The 15,595-nt window shown below is 37.9% G+C and overlaps 1 protein-coding gene across 2 annotated transcripts in view; it reads right to left on the bottom strand.

Annotated features, from left to right (window-relative positions):
- Positions 1-15,595, bottom strand: part of SRPK1 (SRSF protein kinase 1) — an 81,518-nt gene that overhangs the window by 64,368 nt on the left and 1,555 nt on the right. The window lies entirely within an intron of this gene.

The raw sequence follows: 15,595 nt of genomic DNA, 5'->3' as shown, positions 1-15,595 counted from the left end.
CAACAATGGGCAAGTGGGAAAGAGGTGGAAAAGGAGGGGAAGGGGGTAGCCGGGATGAGGAGGAAGTGCACTTCTGAGTATATCTTTTCCTATAGCTCTGACTCTTCAGAACCACAGTAATGTGTCCTTTGGCTCCTAAAATAAAAAAATAAAACCAACCACGATGTGCGGAGAACCCAAAATGGAATGCAAACACTAACAAATGAACCTAACAGCATGCCAAATGAACATCACACTTTGAGCACAGGTTGAAAAGTACTTTTTCCCCAGTGTTTTTTGGTTTGACTCTCCTTTTTTTCCCTTTTGTCATGTATACATTTTTTATTCTTATAAAATATTTCAATCTTTAGATACAGCTTTTGGTCATGCTTATTAGGAGGCCTGCCTTCCTCCAAGATTATTTCACTTTTAATTTTCACATTTTTTCTTATATGTTCATAGTTTCTTTTTTAATGTTTAAATCTTTGATCCACCTCTAATTAATTGTGTTAAGAACAGGACGAGAATATTTTTTTTAATCCCAGTTCTTCCAACAGTAGTTGGAATCCATTTTTTTCTGAATTCATTTGAAATACAACTTTTATGGTGTTAAGTTCCCATGCCTTTACTGCTTTTTGGATTCTCTATTCTGTTCCACTGTCTTGTTTATTCAAGTATAAGTATCAAGCAATTTTAATTATTATAACTTCACAGCATTTAAAATATCTGGACAGTTCCCATCCCATCCTTATTATTATACTTTTCACAATTTTTATTACTTTTACATTTGTATTTTTCCATAAAATTTAAAATCTGCTTCAGTTTTTTCTTTTTTTTTTTAAGATTTATTTATTTATTTGACAGAGACAGCTAGAGTGGGAACACAAGCAGGGGGAGTGGGAGAGGGAGAAGCAGGCTCCTGGCTGAGCAGGGAGCCCAATGCGGGGCTTGATCCTAGGATCCTGGGATCACGACCTGAGCCGAAGGCAGACGCTTAACGACTGAGCCACTCAGGCACCCCTCTGCTTCAGTTCTTAACAGAATATTGTTATTAGATAGGACACTTGTGTATTAATTTAGGGAGAACTAATTATTATTTAAATGAGTCTTCATGTATTCAATATTTTAGGGGACTTATTAATCACAAATTCTACAATGTTATTGTTTCAAGAATAGAAATATGGAGCTTTACTACAACATTAATTACCATAGCTCCAATAGCCTACTCAGTGTAGGGTAATGCAAAAGAACAGGCGTGAGGAGGTTATCATAGGTTCTGCCACCTAAGATTTTCACTGGAAATAAAGGACTGTGATGTCACAGAAACCTCCTACTATGCCAACATACTGTCCAACATACAATTTTTTGGACCTTAAAATGATACCCAAATCTTGGTTTCTAAATACCAGTCTTTACTAAAAGGAAGGAACCAGGGCTCCTTAGAGAAAGAATTGATCCCACGGTTGGAGCAGGCAAAGTACAAGATGAACCTGGAACATTCTGTTGTGCTAGAAAGTATAGTGCTCAAAGAATGCAGAAGACTCCTCGAAAAACAAGGTGCCAGCTCGAAGGGGCTCACACTGGCCAAATGTGAAAGAATATGAGCATCAAATAATGAGAGTAATGGATTAAAACTCACTGAATAAAACAGACTCCCTAAGTTCATACCAATGATTAGGACTATGATGATGAATGGGAAAAGGGGAAAGTTTTTTTCTAACAGAATGCTGACCAATAACTATAGCAGAAAATGGGAGAATTAGGTAATCACCATTTGCAACTGTCATAATAATAACTGATTTAGGCAAGAATCAACAATAGAAACTAAAACAGTGAAATATCAATGAGGAAAAAGTTATTTACACAGGTCAAAGTATCTCCCCACAGAGAACTTACGATTTGCAAAGGAGAAAAACATAACATTATGCTGGAGAAACTGGGTAGTCACCACCTTAATTAAGCAATCAAAGGTAACACCACCAATACTGGGACAGATACGATGTGATGCACCAAGGAAGATACAATTTACTTAGGTGGTACCAACACACAAAACCTGAATCATGAGGAAACAGACAAACACGAATGAAAGGCATTCTAGAAAATAAATGGCCTATATTCTTCAAAAATATCAATGTCAACACCAACAGGTAAGTTAAAACCATTAATTAGTTTGATACATGAATAATAAGAAATGTCACATAAAAGTCAAAGGAAAACCCATCTAAGGTAAGGAAGAAAGCATGAAGAAGGGAGTAACCAGTACTTTACTCTATCAATGTCAGGAAAAGACAAAGGTAGGATATGGAACTGTTCTAGATTTAAGAGACATAAAAACTAAATGCAATGAATGATCCTAGATTAGATACCAAGCCAGAAAAAATCTGTTTTTCTATAAAGACATTGGGACAGTTGGCAACACTGAATAAAATCCATATTAAATAATAATGTATCAATGTTTTATTTATTTTAATAATTCTGGTTATATAATGGAATGTCCTTATTCTAAGGCAATACATGAAGTATTTAGGGGTACGAGGGACAATGTCTGTAACTTACTCTCAAATAGTTCATAAACAAAGGTTTTCTTCAGGCAGCCACATTTTCCACGTATATGACTGAGCCGGCAAAACAAACTACTGTAGAGTCTTCTTAGTCTGGAAGGCTCACCCACATTTATGATAAACAGCCACTAGATGGCACTCTGTGATCTCCCAATCTCAGCAGCCTAGGTTTCCATAGGCAGCATTTTAGACTTAATTATACATAGAAAACAAAAACACAACTGATTTTTAAATAAGCACCAATACCAGGCAACTACTAGACTCAAAACAGATGTTTTCACAAAAGCCTTACAAGGCCTTTCATGGTCCAATTTTCCACTGGCCCCCAAACCCATCTCTCTGACCACATCTCTTTAGTTCTGTGTTTAGTGTTGCCTTTTCAGAACTTTCTTGACACTCCTATATAGAAGAGCAGGTGGCTGCATGCCTTCCCTCCACCCCCTTACCCTGCTATATTTTTCTTCAGCACTTGACATTTTCTTGTCTTCCTTTCCACACTCCCAGAATGTAAGTCTCATGAGGACAAACTTTATTTTGCTCAATGCCTGTATCCCAAATGCTTCGAAAAGGAATACATAACGAGGCATGTATCTTCTCTTTCATCCCTAGCTAGTGCTCACCATCCTTTGATTGTCCATGACACCTCCCTCACCCCAAACCAGTCCCCAAACTGAAGGAGACTGTGAAGAGCCTTAAATGTCAAGCACTGAATTATTTTATGTGGAAGTCATCAAGACATGTAAGCAGCAAAGTAACCCTATAAAAACAGCGCTTTAGAAAAATTCCTTTGTCAAGAAGGTGGTAAAAGGTAGCAGGAGCAGAAAGCAAAGATACAGGAGACATTGCAAAGGCAGTAGTTATAAGCAAGGCCTCTGATGCCATGAGACTTAGATTTGATCCTGGCTCTATAGTTTACCAGAGCTCCATGATTTTGGATAAACTGTTAGTTCAGGAAGCTCTTTGTCCTTCTGCTGCCCAGTGTGTAAAAAGAGGACAGCATAAAAATCTACCTTATAGAGATTATGCTTATCCTATGCTTAGTACAGGGCCTGATACATAAATTGTAGCACTGCATGTAGGAAATAAGGGAAAAGGAATAAGCAATTATCTGTTCATTAGTCAATTAATTTTTACTAAGTATTTGTGTCAGGCACTTTTCTAGGCACCGGAAATGCAGCCAGGAGCAAAAAAAAAAAAAAAAAAAAAAGTCTAGGGTCTTCATCATGTTTACATTTGAGCATGAGGTTACAAAAAACAGCCCTAAATAATCTGAATCTATCTGGTTCTTGAGTTTTTGCCAGTGAGTAGCTAAAGCTGGGACAGCAAAGTCCCATCAAAGTCCTACCTCAATGTCTCTCAAGGAGATACAAGTTCTATAATGTCAGGCTACAAGAAGGGCTATGAAGAAAAATTAAGGTAAGGGGACAGAGTACACTAATGTTATTTTATTTTATTTTTTAAAGATTTTATTTATTTATCTGACAGAGAGAGACACAGTGAGAGAGGGAACACAAGCAGGGGGAGTGAGAGAGGGAGAAGCAGGCTTCCCGCTGAGCAGGGAGCCCGATGTGGGGCTCTGGGATGATGATCTGAGCAGAAGGCAGACGCCTAACGACAGAGCCACCCAGGTGCCCCATACTGATGTTATTTTAAATAGGGTTGTGACATTTGAGTAAAGAGATGAGAGATGCTGGAGTTTAATCTGGAATGATTCAAAATAAAACTGAAATCCAGGAGGAAGAACTGATTTGAAGATGATGGGTTTTGGGTCTTAGAAATGATTTAGCTCTGGCTTCAAAAGACAAACTAAAAGCTGACTTAGACAAAGCACCCTAGCAACTCTAGGTTACATACTTGTAAACTTAAGTCTTCATTTCTTTTGACTGTGGGGGACAAAGAGTTGTAGGATCTCCTCCTAATGCAGTCTAGAGACTGTGTTACGGGTTGAACTGTATTGCCCCCCGCCCTGTCCCCACCAAAAGATACACTGGAGTCTTAGCCTCCAGTATCTCAGAAAGTGCCTTTATTTGGAGACAGGACCTTTATAGAGGTGAACAAGTTAAGATGAGGTCATTGGGATGAACCCTAATCCAATTACTAGTATCCTTATAAAAGGGGAAAATCTGGACACAAACTGAGACACACACACAGAGGGAAGATGATGCACAGACACAGGGAGAAGATGGCCATCTTGAAGACAAGGGCAGAAGCCTGAAACAGAGTCTTTCTTCTCAGCCCTCAGAAGGAACCAACCCTGCTGATACCTTGATTTCAGACTTGCAGCCCCCAGAACTGTGAGACAATAAATTTCTGTGGGTTAAGCCACCCAGTTTGTGGTACTTTATTACAGTAACCCTAGAAAACTAATACAGATAAAGAGAAAATCATATCTGTATACTCATCTCCCTTAATAGATCATAAGCCCCTTGAGGGGAAGAGCTGACCATGCTTGAAATCATCTTTGCATCTCTTCTGAAGTTACCTGATCTGATGCAAAAATTTATTTTATTTTATTTTATTTTATTTTTTAAAGATTTTATTTATTTATTTGACAGAGAGAGACACAGCGAGAGAGGGAACACAAGCAGGGGGAGTGGGAGAGGGAGAAGCAGGCTTCCCGCCGAGCAGGGAGCCCGATGTGGGGCTCGATCCCAGGACCCTGAGATCACGACCTGAGCCGAAGGCAGACGCTTAACGGCTGAGCCACCCAGGCGCCCCTGATGCAAAAATTTAGTAAGATACTATTTTAAGTTCCAGCACCTACACACAGTAGAGCTCAGTAAGTACTCAGATTCTCCCACTACACTACTTTTCCATATATGTTTTTCCTGACAGGTATTTCTTTCTTTTGCAAACTGACAAGCTAAACTTAACTTCTGAGACATACTCAAGTAGTAATCTCAACTCAGTAATCCTAAACTGGAGCTAGGGTTTGGCACCATCAAAATAAAAGTTTGAGTGCCTAAATTTATCAGGTGTTAATTAAATGTAAATTATCCCTTACCTTTAGGCAATTATACCCCAAATCAGACTTTACATGTACAGATTCATATAGAGGAAACACCAACAGGTAAGTTAAAACCATTAATTAGTTTCATACATGAATAATAATAAGAAATGTCACATAAAACTCAAAGGTAAACCCATCTAAGGTAAGAAAGCACGAAGAAGGGAGTAACCAGTACTTTACTCTGGCTTAACGCTAAACTAGCCTAGGCACTCACATGCAAATTCACCCTCAGGATCTCACCATCTACAGATAAGCCAAGTCAGACTCAGGGAAGTCAAATGACATTGTCCAAGTTCACCCAGCAATGGTGCTGGAGAAAAGGAGGAACCTGGGGCTGTGTGATTAAAAAGGACAAGCTCTTTTTGGTAAACAGCATATAAGCATATACCTATACTAACCTTCCAGCTAGAACCATGAGCACAAGTTAACTAATTTAATTACATTATATTGTTACTATTAGCAAAGAAAAATGCAAAATAGTTTCTGTTAAATCTATTCTCAAAGGCATACAGAGTTGTAGAAGAGAAAAGGAGTATCAAGGGAGCTTGCCACCAAGCTCATGTGCAGAAAGAACCTGACATCTTGGATCAAACTCCTTGGTTAAAAGGACATTCAAGAACATTCACAAACTGGAGCAGCACCATAATTAAAAACAAAGTCAACGAGAAGATACAGTTGCCATAAATTACATTTATAATCAGTTACAAAATAAGACTACGTTGGGGGCTCAGTTGGTTGGGCGACTGCCTTCGGCTCAGGTCATGATCCCGGAGTCCTGGGATCGAGTCCCACGTCAGGCTCCCGGCTCAGCGGGGAGCCTGCTTCTCCCTCTGACCCTATACTCTCTCATGCTGTTTCTCTCTCTCTCTCTCAAATAAATAAATAAATAAAATCTTTAAAAAAAAAAAAAAAAGACTACGTTGGTATTTCAAGAAACAAAAGTTCACAAAATCACCCCCAAAAGTACTGGCAGCCTTTTAAAAAATGCCTAGCCACTCAGAACTAAGAATTTAGAATTTGAGTAAATCAAATATACAAAGGTCATCAACGTGATTCAAACTTCATGACACTGATGTTTGTTCATCACTACTGGTGACAATTCTTATATGGTAGTTAAAATATGTATTTAAGGGGCGTCTGGCTGGCTCAGTCGGTTGGGCGTGCAACTCTTGATCTCAGGGTTGTAAGTCTGAGCCACACGTTGGGTGCAGAGATTACTTTAAAAAAACCAAAATCTTTAAAAAACGTATGTGTTAAAGGTTCTCAAACTTCTTGATAAGCTATCCTAAAATACCTATCCACATTGTCCAAGGCATTTAAGCCACCAATAAACTTAATACCCAATAGCAACAAATTACCCCCGACTTTAATCTTCATCTATACAACTGAAGGTTTGTCATGGTACAAATGAACGTGATTTTTATTTATCTAGCTCCTGCCAACTGACTTTTGTGTCCAGTACTACTTCTCTGAAAATGAAAAAGTATATTTAACTTATTTTGTGGCTTCTGATAACTTTCTGAAATCATTCTTTGTCAAAAGAGTTGAAAAACCGGATACGCCAGTCTTCATAGCTGATCTCATATTTTTTTCCAAATTCCCAAAGTTAATTCTCCAATAAGAGGTACACAGAACCACAGGGCTCTTCCACAACTGTGTTTACTGTAACTTTAGGAAAGGGTACTTGAGATAGTATTAAACCAATTAATTAGGCTATTAATGCCTAACCCTCACCCTGTTCAAAATCTATGGCAGAGATTACAAACTGCAGACCGTAAGCAAAATCCTGCCCCTAAACTTTTGTTTACAATGGTTGAAAAAGAAAAAAAAAATCAAAATAGTTGTGAACACCAAATAATCTGGAGAATTACAGGAAAACAAAGATTTCCAAGGTCTCTTGAAAAATCTGAAGATCTGATTACACTGGACTCATCTTCTCACAGGACAATGAGGGAGAGCTAAGAAGTCTTTTCTTCTTCAGATACAAGGAGGCCCACTCCACACATTCTAATAATCACTATTCCCTTTTGGCTTACTCAGAGGATGCTTTATAAGCCACATTCTAAAAACAAACCAACACAATCACAAATTACATACAATATCCACTTTAAATTAAAAACACAGGTGACCCAAATTCTGTAAGATTTGGAATCTTGAAAAATGCCAAAGATGATGTAAAATGAAAGCAAAATGACAACTGAATCTGTGCTAACCAGGGGGTAACATAATTACACAGCAAGAAACTAGCCCAAGTAACTTCAAAACTCAGTAATTTGACTCTACATCCCTAGGGAAATATATCCTAAGGTTTAAAAACAACAAAAAAATCATTAGCTTTCTTCGATAATCATATGTTGGTGGTAGTGTTCGCATTATCATTCTGAGACTATTTTGTATTTATACTGTGGGAAAAGGAAAACAAGTAATCATGTTGGTGCTGTTGAGAATAAGGGGTTTCCAGTATGGGAGACAGGAGATGGGAGATGAAAAATCAAAGCTTAAGAAAAAGTCCCTGAGTCATTTGATTCCCCCCCCCCTTTTTTTTGTGAGTAAAGCGATGAAGTTTATCAAGTGAAGATAAAGAAAAAGCTCTCAAGAGTGAGAGGGGTTCCCACAGGGTTGCCCATTTAATTTGATTTTTTTTTTTTTAAGATTTTATTTGACAGAAAGACAGCCAGAGAGGGAACACAAGCAGGGGGAGTGGGCAGAGGGAGAAGCAGGCTTCCTGCAGAGCAGGGAGCCCGACGAGGGGCTCGATCCCAGGACCCTGGGATCATGACCTGAGCCGAAGGCAGACGCTTAACGACTGTGCCACCCAGGTGCCCCTAATTTGATTTTTAAGTATAACACGAACTCATGATTTTTTTTAAAAAGGAAAAACACAACTTACTGCCTAGCTCCAATCACAGACAAGGCCTAGAAACAATGACTAACTCAGCAGGAATAAGCACTTTAAGTGCCTAGATTGTGATCCTGAAATGCCATTTCCCACTAAAAAGCTTCTTAGAGAAAGGCCTATTTCCTGATTTGGGCAGAAAATGCACAAGGTAAGTCTGGACAAACTGTCATACCAGATAGCAAAAAAGCCATAAAAGATGCCTCAAATTAAGTCAAACGGACTTTGGGGCCAGGCCACTGTGAAGGGACTCCAACTGGCCAAAGATGGAGCAATCAATAAAAATAACTATACAGGGCGCCTGGGTGGCTCAGTCGGTTGAGCGGCTGCCTTTGGCAGGGTCCTGGGATCAAGCCCCACATCAGGCTCCCTGCTCAGCGGGAGAGCCTGTGTCTCCCTCTCTCTCTGCCTGCCTCTCTGCCTACTTGTGCTCTCTCTGTCAAATAAATAAATAAAATCTAAAAAAAAAAAAACAAAAAAAGACTATACATGCTACAAAATGCATGAATATTGAAAACATTATGCTAAGGTAAAGAGCCGGTCACAAATGACCACTTACTGTATGATTCCATTGTATGAAATGTCCAGATAGACAAAAAAGTGGATTAGTCATTGCCTAGGATTAGAGGTGGGGTACTGTTGGGGGGTTATGAGGAGTGACTGCTAATGGGTACAGGGTTTCTATTCGGGGTGATGAAAATGTTTCAAACTTATTAGATCACGGTGACGGTGGCACAACTCTGTGAGCATACTAAAAACCACTGAATTACACACATTAAACAGGCAAATTTCATGGTATATAATACCTCCATAAAGCTGTACTACAGAAAAAAAAAAACCCAACTACAAAGGACTGAAACACAAATATGTTTATATCTGTGAGGCTGTATTAAAATGAATCTTTATTGGTCATTTTGGAGGATGCTAGGAATCTAATTCATTATATGAAAACTGGAAAGTATTTATCCTGTGTCTTACATATATGAAGTGTCTCTCTGGGTAACCAAAGAGATGAGGTAAAGTTTCTCTTTATAGAACAATTAATAAATTAAAGAACAGAATATTACCACTTTGCAACCCTAAATAAAATGGATCTAGGCAATGATCAGTGGCCACTAACATCACAAAAATTTAACTCGACAGTAGGCGTCTCCTGGTAGAAGTATACACCACCACCTATGAAGCAGTCTAGCAAAAACAAATTTGCAGGGAAAAAACTCAGTAATTTGATTGAAGAACCTATAGATAAAAAGACCAGAGGGGCGCCTGGGTGGCTCAGTCGTTAAGCGTCTGCCTTCGGCTCAGGTCATGATCCCAGGGTGCTGGGATCGAGTCCCGCATCGGGCTCCCTGCTCGGCGGGAGGCCTGCTTCTCCCTCTCCCACTCCCCCTGCTTGTGTTCCCTCTCTCGCTGTGTCTCTCTCTCTCTCTGTCAAATAAATAAATAAATAAATCTTAAAAAAAAAAAAAAAAAGACCAGAGAGACTTTTCAAACACTAGCCATATAATGACCTTATGAATCCTGATTCAAACAAACTTAAAATTAGCAGGGAAATTTGAACCCTGATTGGATATTTGATATTAAGGTCTTGGTTCAAAAATCTCTAAGTGTGATAACAGTACTGTAGCTATGTTTAGAAAATTAAGAGTCCATTTCTTACATAATGATATGATGTCTGCGGTGTGCTTTAAAAAAAGATGGGAGGGGAGTAGAAGCAGGAAATAAAGATGAAACATTAACCATAATTTTTGAAGTTGAGATGGATACACAAGTTTATTTTGCCATTTTCTCTTCTGTATATATTTGAAATTTTCCACAATAACGCTTAAAAAGACAAAATGCTGCCAATTCCACACATCACTGGAATTACTGCATTTCACAAATTCAAACACAAAAAGGGTCTCCCACCATTCCCACATCTCTGAAATCAAGACACATCTTACAGCAAATGGTGTATCAGTTTAATTGGTAGTATTTTCTCTACATGGTACATATACGATGGTGTAATTTAAAACCGATAGTGTCTCAAATTCAATGAAATAAAACTGCAAGATTTTAAATACATCTAGTTATCTATCTCTCCTTAACTAAATCATTATTTGCATTGTACCGGAAACGAAGAATTCAAAAAAACCTCTTGGCTATCTGAATTTTCTTACTTGCTTGGAATTAATTCAGTTACAGTGAGAGAAGCATTAAAATAATACGTTAGCCAATATAAGAATAAAATTAGCCCCTAAACTAGCATCAGTAACCGAGAAGATCTGGGAAGCATGGAGCAAAAAGTTTCCCTAAGATGGGGGGCGGGGGATGATTGTCACAGTTATCCCGCCAGGTGTAAAAATATAGTAAAACCTGAATCTAGTTGACCAGCCTGTCTTTTCTTCATTTTTGATAAACGAGTTCCTAAGTACCTACCACCACTTCAGCACTTCTATAAGTTGGTGGTTTCAAGTAATCTAGAGGAACATAGTAATGGGGCAAGCCTCTGGGCCTCACTGTAGCAGAAAGACATGTAAACAAAATTTACTAACATAATATAAACTAACTGAGGAAGAAAAGAGGACAAGAAAGTATTTCTGACAACCCTAATTCTAGAAATGCAATTGTGCAACCGCACTTTAATGGAATCACAAATATAAAACTTTTTTAAAGATGACAATTGACACTGAAAATTTCAAAGATAAAAAGCAAAGGAAAAGACACATTTGCCACATTTTAAAAAAATCAATTCGTCAAAACACATTATAAATGAAATTAGAAAGGCTTGAGAAATATAAATCTGCCACATGACAAAGGTATATTCTTAATAAATAGCTCTTAATATCACAAAAATGATCAACAATCCAATATAAAAATGGGTAAAAGCCAGGAGCAGGCCAATAAACACATCCCACAAATGGTTGACCTTATTGGTAACAAAAGAAATTAAAATTATAGATTACCTATCTATAGGTATATAGATTATAGATCAACACAAAAAAATTACAATTATAGATTACCAAATTTGGGAAGGTTTTAAAGTAACACTGCCCAGTTCTGGTGGCCAAGCAGGATGTGCAAGAATATTCCCACTTCCAACACTATGATTGGAGCAGTCCTCCATCATTCCCCTCCTTCAAGTGTTACTTTCTCAATATGGCTTCAATCACCCTATTTAAAACTGCACCCCCATCCCCACTTCTCAGTTCCCCTTATCTTCCTCTATTTTTTCAACTTACCGCCCAACATACCACATAATGTACTTACTATGTGCGTTTATTCTCTGCCCCCCATCCCCCTGAAAATAAAGTTCCCAAGGACAAAGATGTTTTCCTTCACTGATGTATCAGAGGATGGAAAACTGCTGGGATATGAAAGGTGTTCAAAAATTATCTGTTTAATGAATAGGAAAATGCAACTAGTTAATTCCTAATTAAACTAGTTAATGTCTCTGTAGAAAACTTTTGACAACATGAATGTAAAAACCTTTATTTTTATTTATTCATTTGAGAGCGAGCAAGTGCGTGCACAAGCGGGGGGGAGGGTCAGAGGGAGAGGGAGAAGCAGACTCCCCACTGAGCAGGAAGCCCGATGTGGGGCTCGATCCCAGGACCCCAAGATTATGACCAGAGCCAAAGGCAGACACTTAATGACTGAGCCACCCAGGTGCCCCAAATTTAAAAACCTTTAAAATGTACATACCAGTAATATCACTTCTAAGAATTTATCCTAAGTAAATAATCACTGATGTGAGCAATGGTTATCCAAAAACTTATTCATCTTAGCTGTGAATTGTGAAAAACTGGAAACAACATACACTGAACACTGAAAAGGATATGGAATACTTAATGCTATGAAAAACATGCATGATAATGTTAGCTGGGGAAAAGTATACCCAATGATTCCACTTTTGGATGTATATATAGATATGCTTAATAGGAACTAAAATATTAATTATGATACATCCAATTAATGGAATGATGGAATGCTAGATGAAGCTACTCACTGTGTCCTGATATGGAACCATTTCTTCTTCTTCTTTTTTTTTTAAGTAGGTCCCATGCCCAGTGTGGAGCCCAATGCGGGGCTTGAACTCATGACCCTGAGATCAAGACCTGCAAGACCTGAGCTGAGATCAAGAGTTGGATGCTTAACCAGCTAAGCCACTCAGGTGCCCTGCTACGGAACCATTTCTAAGCCTTAGTGAAAAAGGCATACTAAAAAAATAGTAAGGCTACACTATAAGGAACTGATACAGAATCAATTTCCAAGGTACACTGTTAAGTGTAAAAAGCATCCAATACCATTTAATTAAAAAATTCAAGTTTATGTACTCTACTCTGTACTGGATAAAAATGTTAGAAATTTTCAACTATCTTTTCTTCTAAATTTTCAATACAACAATTTTTTTGGAAAATTAGGAAATAAAGCCATCTTTCCTTTAACTCCATAGATCAGGGAGTGCTAAAATGAGCAAAATCACTTTTCCAGTGCAAATAATTTTACTACCAAATTTATAAAGTTCTTTAACTTCAAAGAAAGTAAAAATTACTGTCCCAACTAACTTCCTAAGCTAAGTAACAAAATTATTAGATATGAAATCCATTCTGGAATCATGTTCCACAGAAATAACGTCAAAAGCAAACATAGTGTTAAATTATAAAAGCTTATGACAAACAGATAAAGGCACACCTATCGATATATATATTGAAAACTGAATGACGAAAGAAAGATAGAGATTTGTGCCCTTTCAGAGATACAGCCAGTGGGCCATGAAAGGGTACTTAAATTTTAACCCAGGCATCCTGAGGTACCTTAGCAGAAGCCTCAGTTTGCTCAGTTTCTACCTTGTTTGTCCTCAGACACATCAGAAGAACTGTCATTTGGGTGACAGCAATGGTTAGTACCGAGGGCTTTGGGGTCTATCGTACCCGGGGTCGAATCCTAGCTTTACAATTTTCTATGGGAGTAATCCGGAAAATCTCAATTTCTTTATCTGTAAAGTAAAACAGAGATTATCATCCACTAGTTAATGTTAGTAAATAAGAGTACAGTGTCTGAAAAAGTTAAATGGAGACAAAATTCTTCAAATAAGACAATTAAAAATCCCCAAAGTCAAATCTTTCAGCACAGCAAAAGAACCCAAAGGAAACAAATACTAGAGAGCACTGAGCTGGAAGGCAGGAGCCCTGGATCCCAGTTTTGACCCTGCTACAACCAGCTCCAGCTCCATGGACATATTTCATGTATGTAGGTTCTAGTTTTAAGATCTACAAAATTAGGGGACTGAAATCCTTTCCACCTCCACTATACCATGACTAAATTACTAAGATGCGGTTATGGCTGTACTTCCAAAAGTTTCCAAAATTTTTCATTTAAATGGTTAATTTTTGTAACTTCTTAATCAGTTTTCATCATGACTAAGCTACTAGTCATAACAATATATAGGACCATTTCCTTAACTAAATTATCCAAGGTCAGATTGCTAAAAGTGGCAAAATCACAATTCAAACCAGATTTGACTCACTCCGAAGACCAAATTTTATGGCATGCTTCTTCTTCAGACCTTCTCCCTGACTAATCTGGTAACTAGCAGCGTGCCTCTGCAAAACAACTGGAAATCAGGAGTGCAGTCAGGAGTCATGGAGCAGAGTCAAGTTACCTGAGTCAGGTGGGGCTTGAACTTCTCACACAGTACTCTAACCAAGTTAATTAGACATTTCAGCTACTTAAAAGGAGTCTGGAGAAACAAAAAAAAGAAAGGTAAAATTGTCAAGAAAAACTATTAACTGCAGACAAAAACAAAAATAAAGCACCTCTGAAACCACAAGTAAATGAGGGTGGCTCATTTACATAAAAGTTCAAGAGTTAAAGCTGTACAAGATCAAACAGTAAAATAACTGCTAGATTATCTTGTGCTATTCATTTGCTTTTGTGCAAGTATGTAAATAATGAATACAAATTATCCAGCAGTGAGTGAAGGAGTAACAGATAATCCAAAGCACATATATTCCGCTTTAGAAATAAAGCACATGGTCTAAATACATAATCCAAAGTAATGAATATCTATGTGCAAAGTGCTAAAAATATATGATCCGGGGTGCCTGGGTGGCTCAGTTGGTTAAGCGACTGCCTTCGGTTCAGGTCATGATCCCAGGGTCCTGGGATCAAGCCCCGCATCAGGCTCCCTACTTGGAGGGGAGCCTGCTTCTCCCTCTCCTGCTCCCCCTGCTTGTGCTCTCTCTCTCTCTGTCAAATAAATAAATAAAATCTTTAAAAATAAACAAATTTTTTTAAAAAATAAAAAATAAAAATATATGATTGGGGTGCCTGGCTGGCTCAGTCGGTAGAGCATGCGACTCTTGATCTCAGGGTTGTGAGTTCAAGCCCCACATAGGGTGTGGAGCCTACTTAAAACTAACTAAATAAATAAATAAGATCACCTATATATATTTTCTTCCCAAGTTATAGGCTATTCAGGTTGATACAAAATTAATTTCCATGTGGAGAGACCAGGACAGAATACAGTAATAATAAAATTATAAAATAAATTTTATTATATAATAAAATAATAAAATTACCATCTCCCTACATCAGCAGAAAAGATAACGTTTTATAACACAGTCATATCAGCTCCACAGGGAATAACAAAACTAAGGCACATACAAAAAAAGAGTAACATTTAAATTCCCACTGCAGACAAGAACCAGGTTAGCTCCTCGGCTGTTTCCGTTAAGCCAATCTGGGATTAAAAACTGGTTTTGAAATAATCCATACATGGATAATCAAGAGGCAAACACACACACAAACACATAGATAAACTCACATTTAAATGCATAGGTTACCAAGCACTTTACAAAATAAAAAAACTTCCTAAGACAGCTGATGGAAATGGAGCAAGACGTGAGGTCACCTACCACTTTAGCTCTATTGATAGACGTCATTATGTGCTCTTCTCAAACATTAGATAGCCACCAAAAACGAGACAGACACACCCCATCTGGTAATATCATTCAGAAAAGTAACCTAAGAAAACCTCAGAAATACTCGTTTTATCAGCCTAAGAAGAATGAGGCTGCATGCAACTCCACATAACATCAAGTAAATGGGAAAGTGTCAAGAAAATAATGCATTTGTTTTTCTCAATACAAATTGCCTAAAAGACAA

The sequence above is a fragment of the Phoca vitulina genome, unplaced genomic scaffold (assembly GCF_004348235.1).
Source record: "Phoca vitulina isolate PV1807 unplaced genomic scaffold, GSC_HSeal_1.0 scaffold11, whole genome shotgun sequence".
Lineage (NCBI taxonomy): Eukaryota > Metazoa > Chordata > Mammalia > Carnivora > Phocidae > Phoca > Phoca vitulina.
Note: the sequence above shows the minus strand (reverse complement) of the source record. Positions and strands in the feature narration are given on the sequence as shown.